At 41.7% G+C, this 17,618-nt stretch overlaps 1 long non-coding RNA gene across 1 annotated transcript in view; it reads right to left on the reverse strand.

Annotated features, from left to right (window-relative positions):
* Window positions 1-400: 400 nt before the first annotated feature.
* The window catches only part of LOC122462463, a 77,670-nt gene continuing 60,452 nt past the window's right edge, over window positions 401-17,618 (reverse strand). The window contains exons 2-3 of the long non-coding RNA XR_006285004.1: window positions 11,550-11,738; window positions 401-759 (exon numbers count right to left, since the gene is read on the reverse strand). This is a non-coding gene — a long non-coding RNA (uncharacterized LOC122462463). The remainder of the gene's footprint in view (window positions 760-11,549; window positions 11,739-17,618) is intronic.

The following is a 17,618-nucleotide window of genomic DNA, read 5'->3' on the forward strand; positions in this document are numbered from 1 at the left end:
CAGAGGTGCAGCCTGGGAATAGGCAGAGGCAGTTGGTCCTAACCCCTTGCCAATGATGAGTGGACATTACAGACTGCAGTCTTCCCCAGTGAGTGGGGGCTAGATGATGACTAGCAGTAGCCTCTGAGGCAAGGTGGGCTTAGAAGGTTGGGGGTTCCCCCTGGGAAGGGAGACCCAAAGTGAGGGGGGTACTGCAGGGGGCAGAACCCTGAAGTAAAGGGGCACTGGGGTCCGGGAGGGACATGGGAGGCCCTAAGGTAGGTGAGACACCAGCCTGCAGAGGGTGCTCTGGGCTGGACAAGAGCTAATTCCCAAGATGACCGGCAAGAGATGCCGCACTGGTGAGTCATTGCTTCACTACAAGCTGAGAAGAGTACTTCAAAAAGGAGGAGTGTTTCTGAGGCATGGATGTAGCTGGTTTTTATTCCGGTTAGCACTTCATAGCTGGATTTTGTTTTCGCTCGCACAATAAGAGACCACATTTTTCATTAAGTTCCAGTTACCTGATCAAATTTTGCACTAATGGAATTGCACTGATGTAACAATAAGGTTTCACAGATGTAGCGGAGCACACAATTAGAAAACAGTGGGCCTGCACAGGTATAACTAAGGTAGAATATGGCATCTGGAATCTATTGTTGATGATGATACAGAAGTCCTGTAGAACCCATCTTGACTCCCAGATCAAGTTTGCAGAGCTCAAAGTTTGAACATTTTTTACTTGTAAGCTGAACAAATAGGATATGAAAATTGAGAAACCTGCAAACAATTACAAAAATCATCTTTCAGAGTGAAACTGCATTTAAAATATGCTCTTTCTACACTTCTGCTTTGAATAGACTAAATACAGCTGGATATCTTATTCACACCATTATTGTGCTAACAGATGGGTGGAGCTTTAAAAACCTGATTCTGAAGGATAGCCCTTGTCGTACTTCTAAAAGCCTGACAGGACACTTTCATTTGTACAATTACATTTAGCCTGGTATCATTGAAATTCACTGTAGAACCACTGTATACCAGCCCTCATTGTATTCCGATTTGATGTCAAGAGGTAACACTCTTGAATGTCAGTTTTAATATTCCAGTGGGAAACATCATTAGTCCTTACAGCTGAAAAAGGAGAAGGATTTTCATTCTACTTTGACAGCTTCACTTCGTGACAATCTGCATGTTTTGCTTGGTTCTCAGTTATTTTCTTTACTTGTTTAGGATGAAATTCACTGCACCTGCAAGAAGTCTTATTACTTTGGCTTTTTGAAGATAAAATCCTAAGGAAGCAAGTTGGGGAAGGGAAATCTGTGCCTCCAATCTGTGACAGTATATGGGCTACATTTCAGGGGTTCCCAAACTGTGGCATGTGCGCCACTGATGGTAAATGAGCTAGATGTCCCATCCATTCACTTCACAGCAAATTTTTAAGATGATATGCAAACCAACAATGTTTCAGAATCACTGGGCTAGAATAATAGGCACTGCTTCTCCCCACCATTTGCATGTGATGCTCAGGCCACCTACTCTACATAATCACCGATTCTGTGAACCATCCCCCATCATTGACTTCAATAGGGCTCCACAGAGGTCTGTCCATTCACTTATGATTAATACCCCACTTCTACAATCATTAAGATGAGATAACCATGAAATATGCAAGCCAGTAAACAGAAAGAGTCAGCAGTCATTATAATGAAAAGACCTTAATTAATGTAGAAAGTAGTTATTAGAAGAACCCATTACTCATTAAAATTTACATTTATAAAGTGTAAACACAGCAGTCACCTAACATAAGACAAAAACCCAATTAGTCTGAACTAGATAAAGCCACATTCAAAAGAGATGAATATTTTTGGCACCTTCTGGACATGAGAGGCTTTTAAAACCAACTCAGGGACTGAAAATGGTTTGAAGTTTAAAGAGATCTCTGAAAAAGAACTAACAGAAGGAAACCAAAGGAGTCTCTATTTAAAAAATGGGAGAGTTTATAAAGCATTCAATAAAGACATACTTGAAAGAACAGATCTCCTGGCTGACAACAACAACTACTAATTATGGGCCAGTTACGATCACTTAACTCATGTTGAATAGTACCCTATTTTATAAATAGTCCCAGAAGCCAATTGGCAGATCCTCAGTTTTAGACCATGTGAGGACTTGCCCCAGTGGGGTTATTAGTGAACTAAAGCACTGTTACAGTGCTCCCAATAAGCTAGAAACCTAAAAAACCTCAAGAAACTTTAGAGTTAAGAGAAACTTAATATACATGCAATACAGCAAGTGGTAAATAGTCAAATTCCTTCCTATTGGCAAATATTATCAGACTAGAATGTTTCCATTCTGAAAAGTGATGGAGTGAAACTCTCAATGTGGGATCCATATTTATCTAAATTTTTATGTCACTTGCTCACTACATGAATAAAAATATTGTTTTTCTAACTGCTGGGACTGCAAACTCAGCATGAGCTCTGAAAGAGAAGCTGTTGGGGGTTTTCTCCCCCCCTCCCACATCTCCCTCCATTAATATATATTCTGCAGGCAAAATTATGCTTCATTTACTCCTGTGCAACCCCACTGTCTTCATGTTATGTTCTCACTTGACACCGCAAATGCAGTGTCAACAATGGAGTTGCACTGGTGTAACTGACTGATAAAGACCTCAGCACCCAACAGCCTCCATTTAGGCATGTAGATAAGTGGTCAAATTTTCAGATGTGTTTGGCACCCATCAGCTCCCACTGATGATAAAAGGTGGGTGCTTAGCACTTTTGAAAATCTGGCCCAGTTATGAGTACTGAGCACTTCAGAAACCTGACCCTTAAACCATTCTGTTGGCTATCGATAAGAAAATCCAGCTCACTCTCCTGGCTGTGTTGCTTTGTTGTGTTGAAAGGAAAAGTGGGGGGAGAGGGGGAAACCACACACACACAAACCAACCAACCTTACTTTGGGGCTAAAAATAATCAGCTGTGACTCCATAGCCACACAGGGAGCATAGCTGTTAAGTATAGAGACATTTTTACACAGTTGCTTTTCAATGTAAAGCCACACTTTAAATTATTGAGTAAAAGGAATTTTACAAATAGAGTGACCAGGAAAATTAAATTATATCTCCCCCATCAAACTAGTGTGTACTATGTCTGATGGATATTTAACTCAAAGTTCCATAAACACAAAACCTGGGGGGCATGGCCCATACACTTTTAAGCAGTTTTCCGTACTAAATAGATACTCCAGCTGTGTGGTTGCAACAACACTGAAAGCTGACCTGGCTGCCCCTCCAGAAGACAGATGGGTGGCTGAGCCAAATTTCAGTGAGTGGCATTGCAACGTGGCACACAGGGACCAGAATTCCCCCCACACCCAAATAAATATTTGAATGGGTGCCACTGCTCAGAGTATCTACCTTCTGATTCTGTTTTCCTTCTAATCGTACTATGTTTCCTTCCATTACATTATGGGATTATCTTTTCCTCTGTTTTTTTTCAGGGTCCCTCCTTATTATAGTTTCTTGATCGGAAGACAACTGTTTTTGACTTAACAGTGATTTCACTGTGTAAAAATTGCATATACAGCAAAATATTTTAAGTCAAGTCTTTAAGTTTCACTTTCCAGTTCTCATTGACTTCAGTGGCCACTGGCTCAAACCCTTAAAGCAAGGCACATCAACTTCACATGTAGCCTTTTTTTTTATTAAAGAAAAGTGAGCTAAAAGTAGTTTCAGATATTATGCCTACCCGTAAGCCTCCCTTACAAATGTTGTGGTTTTACAATCATTTTCTCTTATCCCTGTTATGTAAGATCCACCCAAACTGTTGAGAAAACTGACTAAACAGAGGAAACAGTGAAACTCAGTATTTAATTGTTCTCCAATGGACAAAGTAAATACATGAACAAAAATATCCTCTCTAATCTCTGTCATTTATACTAACCAGAGGTGTTATTTGTAATGGTAGTGGTAAACAAAAACACTTGTGTGTGAAAACTAAGTTATGTCACTTCAAATACAGATGTGCGATGCATGTGTGTGTAGCTACCTAAGTGGACACTTGAGAGGGAGTTTGCAAGCTCCACTAGCAAAGTCTCCAAGACCCACCAGCCCACACAGTGAAGCTTTTTGCTGAAGCAGGGGGATCATGGAGCAGGAGTGGAGTGGCTGGAAAATGGGTCCCAACAACAGGAAGGCTGTAACTCACGCAGTAGGACAGTGCTTTGCAGATGGCGATGGCATCCCTCAATCAGCTCTGCCCTTGCCTTCTGGTCCCCTTTTACCATACCCAGTCCTGCTAGCACCCCTGCTCCTCCAGCCATTGATTCAGTCCAGGACTCCTCTTCCACTTTGATCTGGCAGAGCTTAGGAACTCTGCCGGAGCAGTTTCATATGCCCCAGATGTTCCCTACTCTAGCACCCCTGTTGTTCTGGAAAAGTCAGCCAACACTCTCTAACTGGAGGAGCTATCCAGATTGCTTTTGAAATCTGTTTAGGTGAGCCTGAATGCAGGCCTAGCTACTCATTGGAATCTATGACATTTTTGGGTGGCCTAGAGACATTTTGATAGTTAGTTCAGAAGAAAGGAACTGCAAACCACTTGGCTCTGGAGGCAGGAGTTTACCAGCTTTCCTTGCAAGCTCCTCAACCCAGAGTTCCAGTATTTTTAAGTTTCATTTTCATTTTATTAAATTATATTCATATATTTCTATAGTGCCATAGCTCTGAGTAGCCACTGTGTGCATGGGGAGGGAAGTACATGGGGATTCAGAGTGAGTTCTAGCGATGTACCACATGCATGGCGGGGGGCAAGAGGAGGTAGAGGAGGAATGAGGTGCAATGTATGGTTTTTAGGAGTGTTGAGAGAGGGTGCATGGGCTAGTATTTTCCCTAGCCTTGTTCTTGGAAATGGTGAACCATTTTGACTGAAATTTCCCAGAAAGATTTAGCCTGAAACAGACATCCAACAGGAAAAAAAAAAATAACCCAAATGGTTACAGCTTGGAAGAGAGTTATAAGCAAGTATCAACAGGTTCTTTTAATAGGAAGTATTAGGCAACCTTAGTAGTCTGGGCTTCCAGCCCCCCCTATAACAAGAATACGGGACTACATGCACCACCACTCATCTGATCTAGTATGGAAAATCTTATGTTCCTATGGCTAGAATGAAAGCACTTGTTTTGCTATTTGTGTACCTCTGATAAAGGAGCACACGGGCACTACCTCATCACCACTGCACAAGAGATGAACCTCAGCTTCACTTCTCTCACCATTCTCACCATTCAAAAGGAAGAGCTGTAGGAATGGCTTCTGGAGGGGCAGAATGTGGAGAATGCTTGTGGTAAAGCATGGCTCCAAACCCAGGTGTGAGGTGAACGTGGGGTCCGGAAATCTTTTAGTAATTTTTTTTGCTTATGGTTACATGATTTGATTTATGCTGAAACAGGTTGTCCCTGCGGAAAAATCTTTGCTGATTACTGCTGTTTAGCTTCTGTTGAGTCATCGCACCAGCTTGCCACGTGGAAACATTTTTAAGTTTGCTTCATGATAAGCAAAATGTGAAGCCTTTTTCTGTATTTTTCCCTTCCCTTCCTAGTCTTCGGCTTCAACAAGCACTACTGTGTCTCAGATGCCCTGATTGCCTGCTCCTCCCGTAACATTTGTGGGAGAAAAACAAGAGATCAATTTCTAAGCAGCACACATGTCCATTTCAAGCAAAACTGCCTGGTTGGGAGATTTGTGATAGAGAGGCTGGGCCCTAGCTCTAATCCCCTGCATGTATCTGCAGATCCTTATTACATGTTCCTGTGTTGGGGACATGCGTCTCTGTCCTGTCTGCAGATAAAACCATCTGTCATTACTGCCTCTATTCCTGCACTTCTTCACTGCATGAAGTATTGGTCTCATGCCTTAATGGCACAGATAAGACTTCTGATCATCAGTAATTTTATTGGGATTCCATGTTCCAAATACATTATTTCACTGTAAGCTAATGGTGAAACTCAGTTATATCACCCGATTAAAATTCGGGACACGTCCCTATAGTTAGGAGACATTTAACATGAGATGGTCTAAATTTAGAGTGAAGGCCTCAGTCAAATAAATGGAAATACACTTCCCTATGCAAAGGAGAGCTTAAACAAATGCCATGTGTCAAATTTTAATCCCATAAACATGTAGCCTAGGCTTGTAAGAATGTCACTGGCACAACAGAACACATTCTTGTAATACACAAGCCTAGTGAGCATAATCATAACCCCACTGGCCCAATGACTATACAGCCTCTTACCTTCCAACTGCTAAAGGAACTCTCCTTTAACACAAGTGACAGTGGCCTGTATTTTTGGTGATGAAGCTCTGGGGTTCAACTTCCACTGCCGACTGTAGCATCTGGATGAGTATGTGACATGGTTTGTTATGTTCTTGTAAGAGAGTAAGAGATAAGCGAGGGGCCTAAGATGACCAGTGGCCTACAATCCCCCTCCCCTCACAAAAAAATTCAGGGACTATTAGAAAAAAAAAAAGATACTATATTCCATCAGCATTTCCCAGATTAGATCACCAATAGCCACCTACCCCTTCTCTTCCCTCTGTCCCTCTCCCATCACTATCATGTGGAGATTAGTATGAGAAAATGAAACAAAGCCATGCTGTTGCCTCTAATCTGAAGGAAGGGCCATCAAAGGGATGGGATAGAAAGATTGATTGACCTCGTTCATCAGGGCAGGAAAGATTATGGATGCTCCTACCACACAATGGTCTGACAAATTAAATACTTGTCTGACACAGAATGCCCCTCCTAATATTCCCCCCAGTTTGGAGGGACTCTGTGCCAACCCATATTGGGAGGGTCTATTCAAATAAATGGGAATAATTGCAAAGTAAGGTACTACTAAGTGAGAGAGTAAAGGAGGCAGAATTGAGCCCTGTGTGATTTCCCTAATCTCAGAGTATTAAAACTGAAAGCATTTGGAATTTCCATAGCAACCTTGTGAGAATGATAGTAGGCATATTAATTCTACCACACAGTGAAGCGACTGTATATCATTTCTTCGAATACTCAAGTGAGCAATGCTGCTGCTGCTTTCTCCTAAGATGCTAGCTGTTTTAAGGGTAAATGGGTAGATAAAATTAATCTCTTGCTTTCTAAAGTACCATGTACACCACTGACACTATATAAAAAAAAATTAGTAAACAACAATAAAGACCTGCTATCCAAATTTGAAGTCATTTCCATACCACCATGTGAATATTTTAATTTAAAATGCATTATAGTATAGATTAAATACTTTAACAGTAGTAGATATCTCAGGGTGTTGTGTTTTGGTTTGGGGCTTTTGTTTAAGGAAAAAAAATGAAACCTTAGTATAGATACAGCTTTGCAGATTATTTTAAGGACCCTAGGGATGCAGAAGTACAGTTTATCTAGAGTGTGTTGCTAGGAAACCTTAACATTGGCTAAGTTAATGAGCAGAACATTATTTTAAAGTTGAAATAATGTAACAGGCAGATCTAGACCACATGAATAATCAAACAGGTTAGATAAATAATCCACAGCTTTTCAAGTTAGCATTAAAATATATGAAACACAGGTATTGTATTAGAACAATTAATGATTAAGATTACACATCTTATGCTATTAATATCAATAGCAGCAGTTAAAGTTAAAAAGAGTATACTGTCTTGTATGTATGTCACTTATTTCTCCCATAGAATTACATTTTTGGTTTTGACAACTGCTTTGTCCTTTGTATCCCTGCAGTTTCTCTTCTTTTGCACTGAAAAATTAATGGACCAGATCCTCAGCTGGTGCAAATTCGCAAAATCTGGCCCTTATATGTGGGGCACATATATATACATATAGCATCAATAATAGTGTGTTTCCATTGAGGTAAATTAAGAGGCAAATATTACACAAGGCCAGAACCTCAACTGGTATAAATTGGCTTTACTGAAGCCAAAGTTCCACTGTGTAAGATCTTGCTCTCAGCTCGGCCCATTGCGGTCAGCTGCGTCTGGGAGACCTATCAGCAGCTGGTGGCAGTAAAAAGAAAGATATAGGCATGGGCTAAATGGGTTTAGAAAAGTTATGTCCCATTCTCAAACAGGAGCGTTTGAATACAAAAGGCATTTTCTAATGATCAACCCTTCTAAAAAAAGGATGTAATTCCAGGTGTCCAATAACATTCACAGAACAACGTTACGTTACCAGGTTTGTTTAGAAATATTTAGAAGAGCAACATGATCTCGTGGGTTCTGCATGAGGCTAGGAGCCAAATGCTAATCATGTATCTACTACAGACTCTATGTAAAGCCTATAGCAAGTTGGTGATCTTAGGGCAATTCACTTAAATGATTCTGATGCATGTCTGCTTCCCCCATCAGTAAAATCGTAATAGCGATTATGATCTTCCTACCCCACAGAGGTGTTTGAGGATGTGTGCGTATTATATGTATAGATATTCAAAAATACAGACTACATACATACTATGTATTAGGCAGGCAAAATATTCTATCATTCTACAGTAATAGTATTTTAGAATATTTTAATTACTGCAGTTGAATGCTGTAGCACATTTTCAAATACACGTGCACTGATTACAGGAAAGAATTAGGATATACAAACGTTTACTTAATACTTGAAGTTACGTCTTTGAGACTCAGTCTTTTAATATTAGATGTTCATCCTGATATTTTCTGGTTAATAGCTGTGGATTTTTTAAAAATTTTTTGGGAGGGGCTGGAACAAGTAATATAATGGAGAAACTCAGATTTTCTTCATTTAAGAGCAGTAACCGGGTTCTGAATCAAATATAACTAGCATGTGTGTTCTGAACATGCCAAACATGATTACCATAGTTGTGAAATAACTATGCCAAGAATTTGGATCGCTCATGAATCACCCATTTTCAAGTCAACAACTAAATAAACTTCCTGACTGATCTTGCCCTAATGTGTTTCATAACAGATATATTAACATATTTCTCAATTTATTGCTGTAACAATGAAATATTTGCTGGTCTGTGTCAATAATCTTCATTAGAACCTTTTTCTGATGACAAGGAACACTGACAGTTCAGAAATATTCCACATATGCAAGACATCTGCTTTGATAATGAATGATATAAAAAATTCTGCTTGTTAATAGTTCTAATTTATTATGGTCAGTGTTTATTTAACAGGTTAATTTACAGTAAGTATCCCCAAGTGCCCAACATAAAGGTTAATGATTTTTTATGAAGACTTGGGTTTTTGAATTTCTAAACTGCAAAGAGCTAGCTAATTCAGATTCCCAGGAATATTTTCTTAAATGAAGCTGCACTGCCTAGAAGTTAAGCTTATTAACATCATCCCTCCCCTCCCCCCTTCTCTCCAAATTAAGTTGCACAGACTGCATTTGCTAATGGATTAATTCAATGTGACCAAACCTATACCCTCTGTCAAGTGGGAAAACACTGTGTAAACCAAAATGATGAAAGGCCCTGGAATATCTGGAGCATCACATACAAAGATACTTCACCTCAAGTTTTCTAAAAAATTCTCTGCAGTTAATGAATCTGTGTGAGGGGATTGTATCAGAACTATTACAGAAGGAAGGAAATGACAACATTCAGGTTTTGCATGCAAATATAGTCTTATCTGCATTGCAGATGGCTATTTAATGTGTCAGATGGAGATTAAAAATATGCTTAGATAAAAGCTGCATCTCCTGAAGCTTAAATATAATATTTTCAGTTTTATAATAAACTGGTCATTTTATTTTCAATTAGCAGCTAAATTCCAGCAAATATTCAAAACAGACAGGTGATTTTAATTAGGTTTTGCATTTTTAAAATACAAAGAATATTGTGTTTGCCATGCACTAAGCATTAGATATTTTCTAAGTTACAAAAATTAGAAATGGATTAAAGATTTAAACCTCCACATTTCTTTTCCATTTCTCAAACCTACAATGCTTAATACGCTTTAATTTCATAAGTCAAATAATACAAATTGGAGTAGGTTAAAATTACAGAAATATGTATTGATTCCTGCTGCATACTACGTGAATAAACTTGGTGAGAGGAATCCTCTCTCCCAGGCCAAAGAGTAGCAGCAAAAACTGCTTTGGAGTTACTACTACAGCCTCAGGGCTGCTGCAGCAGCCCGTTTCATGTACGCCAAACCCCTACACTCATAGCAGGTGGAAATGACTGGTAGATTGCATAGTCATAGATCCACCCATCTTTCCTGTGGCCCACCCCCATTCCTGCTGGGGTCTACTAAAACTGTGCTTAGCAGCATATCGGACAAACAGTTCTGTGTGCACACATGCGTTTTGCATTCTGCCCCTTTCTGTGATGTGGAATCTCATGCTTTTTGGACTGTGTAGGGCTTTCTGCAACCCAAACTTGGGTCAGAGGATTTGAGCCAAAGTGAACAAAAAGTGGCCCTATGTTCTGTGTACGCACTCTATATATTAGCTGTTCCTTCGTGCAGTTCATAGATTTACACTGTCTATATCATATCAGATTTACAATTCTTTCAGTGGTCATGCTTTAATACAACTATGAGCTGCCAAATATCAAAGAGCAGAAATGGGTGAAAATAAGGAAATTTAAACCAGATTTCAGGGCAAACTTCCTAATGATGGAATTGTGGAATAACCTTCCAAGATTACCAGAATAGTTATCTTCCCCATCATTTGAGATATTTAAAACTCATGGCTAACAGTCCCATTTTGGGCAGGTCTCTCACGTGTTCAAAGTTCTAGCCTTTCACTAGGAGGCATGGTGCTTAGGGACAAATTCACAAAGGTACTTAAATGCCTAACTTCCTCATTAGTTCATCATCATCAGTCTTAAACCCATCATCTAGGCCAGTGGTTCTCAAACTTTATTTTTGCAGACCACTTGAAAATTGCTGAGGGTCTCAACAGACCACTTAATGATCTTTCCAAATGTTGTTCACACCATTAGCTATTGTAAAGCACTTTGGATAAAAGTGATTTTAAAAAATGTTTTTTGTTCTACACACAAAAAAAGCACTCAACTCGTATTTTAATATCAGTATCTTACCTTTCTAATGCGATGGATGTGCCCTCTCTCCCCCACCGTGACAGCCCCTGAGCTGGGGCTGTGAAGGAGGAGTCTTTCCCCAGAAGCCACAGCCCTGGAGCTGGGGAAAGTTGCCTCTTTCTCTGGCCACCACAGCTCTGCACGTCCCAAATTCCCCCCACCCCCTCTTCCCTCCCCACCCCACTGCCCCCTATTCCCTCCAAGGCCACCACTTCACCTTACATGTTTGTTTTCTCCATGGTGCAGACACCTGATTAGTGGAGTCATGCTGCACGGCCCCACTAATTAGGTTGGTGGCCCTTCATTCTCTCTTGTGCGGCCACCCAGGTGCACACCTTAGAGGGAACTATCCACAGACCACCTGAATGGAGCTCGCGGACCACAGGTGGTCCACGGACCACAATTTGAGAACCTCTAATCTGGGCACCATTGACACGCTCAAAACCATAAGCTGCTGCCTCCTCCACTGTGGGTCAGCATTTGCAAAGGCACCTAAGCCCTAATGCTACCTCACAGCTGATCAGCTGCTTGGAGCTCTAGCACAAACTGAAGCCCTCGCTGTTCCAAAGCGGGAGTCTCAGACTAGGTGTTCCCCACTCCCATTCTCTTGGTTGCCAGCAGGGCTTGATCATGTAGATGTCCTCAGAGCATGCCTTCAGGATCAGGCTCCACTGATTAGCATGTCTAAAACCCGATACCTGTCAGGGGACAGAAGAGGAGGGGTGGATGCATGTCACAAAAGTGGAGGAGCAGCACAGCACTGTACAAGAGACAAGTAAGGGAAGGGTGAACATAAATATAACAGCTGGACTGGGTCAAACCAATGGTCCATCTAGCCTAGTATCCCATCTTCCGACAGTGGCCAGTGCCAGACGCTTCAGAGGGAATGAAAAGAACAAGGGATTAAATCAAGTGATCTATCCCCAGTTGTCTAGTCCCAACTTCTGGCAGTTAGAGGCTTAGGATACGAAGACCCTGGGGTTGCACCCCTGGTCATCTTGGCTAATAGCCAAGCTAATATTCTCCATGAACTTCTCATTTGAACTCAGTTATAGTTTTCGTCTTCACAACATCCCCTGACAAATTGCACGGGTTAATTGTGCATTGTGTGAAGTAGTACTTTGTTTTAAACCTGCTGCCTATTAATTTCAATGGGTGAACTCTGGTTTGGGTGTTATGCGAAGCGGTAAATAACACGTCCTTAGTCACTTTCTCCATACCAGTCATGATTTTATAGACCTCTCTCATATCTGTCCTTAGTCTTCTCTTTTCCAAGCTGAACAGGCCCAGTCTTTTCAATCTCTCAGTTTCATACGGAAGCTGTTCCAGACCCCAATCATTTTTTTTGTTCTTTGTACCTTGTCCAATTCGAATATATCTTGAGATGGGGTGACCAGAACTGCATGCAGTATTCCAAGTGTGGGAGTACTATGCATTTATATGGTGGCATGATATTTTCTGTCTGACCTATCACTTTCCTAATGGTTTCTAAACGGTTAGCATTTTTGACTGCTACTGCACATTGAGTGGATGTTTTCAGAAAACTATCCACGATTCCAAGATTTCTCTCTTTAGTGGTAACAGCTAATTTTGATCCCATCATTTTGTATGTATAATTGGGATGATGTTTCCCCATGTGCATTACTTTGCACTTAACACTGAATTTTGCCAGTTTGATGCCCAGTCACCCAGTTTTGTAAGACCCCTTTGTAATTCTTCACAGTCTTTTTTGGACTTAACTATCTTGAGTAATTTTGTATCATATGCAAATTTTGCCACCTCACTTGTTTACCCCTTTTTCCAGATCATTGATGAATATTTGAACAGAACAGATCCCTGGGGGACATGGTCATTTACCTCTCTCCATTCAGAGAACAGATAATTTATTCCTACCCTTTGTTTCCTGTCTTTTTATCCAGTTACTGATTCATGAAAGGACCCCCAGGCAAATGCATGTAAATATACATTTTTTAAGAGTCAGTAAAAAAACACAACAGTGGATCTTGACATGGTAGAAATGACTGCGCGAACACACAAGACTTGATTAACAAGGACACTGGTGAACACAAACCAGTGGAAGCAGGTAAAGCGTGTGAACTAAAGAGATCTAGATTTAGCAAAGCTTTTGACACGGTCTCCCACAGTATTCTTGTCAGCAAGTTAAGGAAGTATGGGCTGGATGAATGCACTATAAGGTGGGTAGAAAGCTGGCTAGATTGTCGGGCTCAACGGGTAGTGATCAATGGCTCCATGTCTAGTTGGCAGCCGGTGTCAAGTGGAGTGCCCCAGGGGTCGGTCCTGGGGCCGGTTTTGTTCAATATCTTCATAAATGATCTGGAGGATGGTGTGGATTGCACTCTCAGCAAATTTGCGGATGATACTAAACTGGGAGGAGTGGTAGATACGCTGGAGGGGAGGGATAGGATACAGAAGGACCTAGACAAATTGGAGGTTTGGGCCAAAAGAAATCTGATGAGGTTCAATAAGGATAAGTGCAGTGTCCTGCACTTAGGATGGAAGAATCCAATGCACCGCTACAGACTAGGGACCGAATGGCTAGGCAGCAGTTCTGCGGAAAAGGACCTAGGGGTGACAGTGGACGAGAAGCTGGATATGAGTCAGCAGTGTGCCCTTGTTGCCAAGAAGGCCAATGGCATTTTGGGATGTATAAGTAGGGGCATAGCGAGCAGATCGAGGGACGTGATCGTTCCCCTCTATTCGACACTGGTGAGGCCTCATCTGGAGTACTGTGTCCAGTTTTGGGCCCCACACTACAAGAAGGATGTGGATAAATTGGAGAGAGTCCAGCGAAGGGCAACAAAAATGATTAGGGGTCTAGAGCACATGACTTATGAGGAGAGGCTGAGGGAGCTGGGATTGTTTAGTCTGCAGAAGAGAAGAATGAGGGGGGATTTGATAGCTGCTTTCAACTACCTGAAAGGGGGTTCCAAAGAGGATGGCTCTAGACTGTTCTCAATGGTAGCAGATGACAGAACGAGGAGTAATGGTCTCAAGTTGCAATGGGGGAGGTTTAGATTGGATATTAGGAAAAACTTTTTCACTAAGAGGGTGGTGAAACACTGGAATGCGTTACCTAGGGAGGTGGTAGAATCTCCTTCCTTAGAGGTTTTTAAGGTCAGGCTTGACAAAGCCCTGGCTGGGATGATTTAACTGGGACTTGGTCCTGCTTCGAGCAGGGGGTTGGACTAGATGACCTTCTGGGGTCCCTTCCAACCCTGATATTCTATGATTCTATGATCTGTCAAAGTGACCCTGGTCATGGCCAGGACATAGGCACCCTGATCCAGCAGTTAGCAACATGGTTCGGTAGAGCCATGTTCAGGTTACCAGGAATTAGGCAGAAGCCAGTTGCACTAATCTGGACCGAGTCACCCAAGGTCAGGATACCGGGTCTCAGGCAGGTCAGAGTCTGTAGCAGCAGGCAAGGGGTCCAAGCAGCAGCCAGATGAAGCCCAGTTGTGAAGATAGCTCTCTCATACTCTTTGGGTTTAAATACAAAGCCCTGCCCAAGCAGAGTTCCCGGTGTTCCTCCCATCAGGGATTAAGGTGGGCCTTGCCTGATGTAGTTGAGGTTTCATGGTCTCTTTGGGTGGTCAGTTGGTAGTGAGATGCTGAGTGAGAGCAGGGAGATGTCAGTCAACTGGGAACCATGTTGACCATGGTTCAAAACATGTGGGGTTATGACATGACCTGCTGCTGTATAAGATGACTCTGGGGGAGATACTATCTGACTCAAAGAGAGAAGGTAAAGCATGCTGCATTTACCCTGAATTGCTCAATCAAACCTCCGTAAAACCCCACACAGGAACTCCTATTCCTATTTAAATTTTAGTACATGATTTTTATTACATGTGGCAAAATTCTGAATGGGAAAGATATTTTCTTGATTTGCTGACAAGGCATACAAGGAAACATTTCAACATCTGGCTCAAGGTAGAGAGTTCTGTGTGATGCAGAGAGTAATTTGGTTGCTTAGCAACTTCAGTTGCTTAAATTAGCTAGATCTGTTCAAATAGGTTGGGAAAGAACAGAAGGGAGGGTAAGCTATAGATAATGTGTCCCTCTACAGCACAGATACATACAGCATCCTACAGATCACTGCAGAACCTCTATGCCCATCTTTGCAGCTGGCTGGTAACTGCATCTTCAAACTGCAGATCCTGCAGAACAAAGCATTGATTGGGAGGTGTTTGTAGACCTTCCCCTTTCTAAGCCACCCCTGCTATCACTAGAGAGAAGAGGGAGTGCTCCATCTTTGGTGAGCCCCTCATGAAGCTGTTTCTACTGCCACATAGAAGGGAGAAATTGAACTCACCACTGGCCACCAGATAAAGGGAGAAGCAAGAGTGACACCTCAGAGCCTCTTGTACTACCAGACACCAGAGGCTACTTTCACCCTCCTCGCTCAGACTTTTGTAGATTCTGTGGACAGCTGTAAATTCTGTGGTCGGCCCCTAATTCTATTTCAATGATTACCGGACTGCAGAGTGCTATAGGCTCTGTGTGTACACTAAAGAGTGCTTTGAATAGCTATGCATATTTGGAATGGGGGGAAGGGGCCTGGAATTTAGCTTTCCCAAGTAAATAAAACCTGATTTAATACTCCAATGTCACACAAATAAATTCCAACATGGTTTTGGAAGGTAAGTCACGTAAAATATTCAATATTTTTTCCACTTACAAAATACACTGAAATGTTGATTATCATCTCTTCCAGCTTCAGTTGGTTATTCCTTTCCTTTATTAAGAGGTGGCAGAGTAACCTACAATAAGGCCTCTGTGGTTTGGGGTTAGTATTAAGCCCCCAGCAAATGTCTAAAATTGTATTTACAGACAGACAAGCCAAATTCAGCCATTTGACCTATAGTGCAGGTGCTTTAGAAAGTTCCACCTGTAGTGACATTGCCTTTATCAAGTGACCTAGGTTCTTTGTTTCAAAATCACCACTGAAACTTGCAGAGTGCCCCAAGACAAAATGGCTCTTTATTTTTGCAAGATTAATTAAAAAAAAAAAAAAGGAGCAAGCTACCGCCACTTCTCCCTACTATGCTAACCTTCTTAACACCTGCATTTTAGACTGTAGACACTTTGACACAGGGGCGGCCTTTACGTTACGGTTGGTACATTACCAAGCATATTGTCAAGGTTTCAAAAATAAATAGTAAGAATATTTTGCTTTGAGCTGAAAAGCCAGAGTGCCATAGCATTGTCAGCATAGTTAGAACTTTATACTATCATCGTCGGTGATCCCTCGAAGTTGAGGATGATCTCTTTCACAGGTTTTATTTTTCCATGGGTCCTTTGGTGACTGAGGAGTCTGATTCTTAAGCCGCAGACATTGCAGGTGGTGTTGGAAGACATGGTTGGGCCATGATTGCTGCGTGACAGTTGTCTTTCCTTTTTTTTCTGGGTTTTTCTGCGACAAGGGCAAGGTGATTTTCCTCAAAAGTGGACATTCCTTCTCTGACAAGTCTTTGCCAATTACCCCTATCCTCAGCTGCTGTCTCCCAGTGTGTGGTGTTGATGCCACATCTCTTGATGTTTATCTTGAGGGTATCTTTAAAGCATTTCTTTTGGTCTCCCCGTTTCCTTTCTCCTTTGGTGAGTTGGGCGCATATCAATTGTTTTGTTAAGTGTACATCAGGCATGTGCACACAGTTCCCACTCCACCTCAGCTGACGCAGGATAATCAGGGCCTCAACACTGATACTGACGTTAGTGCGGCGATCCTCCCACTTTATGTTGAGGATCTTCCAAAGAAAGTGCTGGTGCTGGCATTCCAGGTTTTTCACATGTTTTCTGTAGGTCACCCATGTCTCACAGCCATAGAGTTGAGTTGGGCTTCAAAAGTCTAGCATGTGTTCTGATGTCGAGATTGTTAAACACCCAGCAAGACAGTCTGCCAAAGGCATGGCTGGCACAGTGAAATCTGTGCTGAATCTCAAGATCTATGTCTGCCCTCTGTGAGAGATGGCTGCCAAGATATGCAAAATATTCTACATTTTCCCGTTCTTCCTTGTCAATATAGATCTTCCTTGCTAGGTCTGATGATTGACTGGGAGCTGGCTGGTGGAAAACTTTTGTTTTGCCAATGTTCAGAGTTAACCCTAGGCTTTTGTATTCTTCTTCAGCTTCAAGAGTTGATGCATATGCCCTGAGGATAGTGGCAAATGACTTATTGACTGATTGGATGTGGTGGGTCATAAGGTGCTCATTGATGCCGATGGGGAGCTCGGTCAGGCAGTTGACTAGAAGGTTTTTTTATTGCAAAGCCAATACCATGTATTCGCCTGTCACTTGCTGGTTTTCCTTTTCAGAAGAAAGTATAACCGCCACCTTCTTCCCTCAAGTGGCCTTCATCTGCATGTCTTGTTTTGCTGAGAGCAGCGATGTCTATGTCTATGTTGTACCTCGAGAGTTCTCAGGCAACAATTGCTATTCTGTGTTTAGGTCTTTCACTTTTCATGCCACAGCATTTTCAGCATAGTTATACTGTATATGGACCTGCAATACTGTATCAGCTACACTGAAGAATTTATATTGCCTGATGGTATCAA

The sequence above is a fragment of the Chelonia mydas genome, chromosome 11 (assembly GCF_015237465.2).
Source record: "Chelonia mydas isolate rCheMyd1 chromosome 11, rCheMyd1.pri.v2, whole genome shotgun sequence".
Taxonomy (NCBI): Eukaryota; Metazoa; Chordata; order Testudines; family Cheloniidae; genus Chelonia; species Chelonia mydas.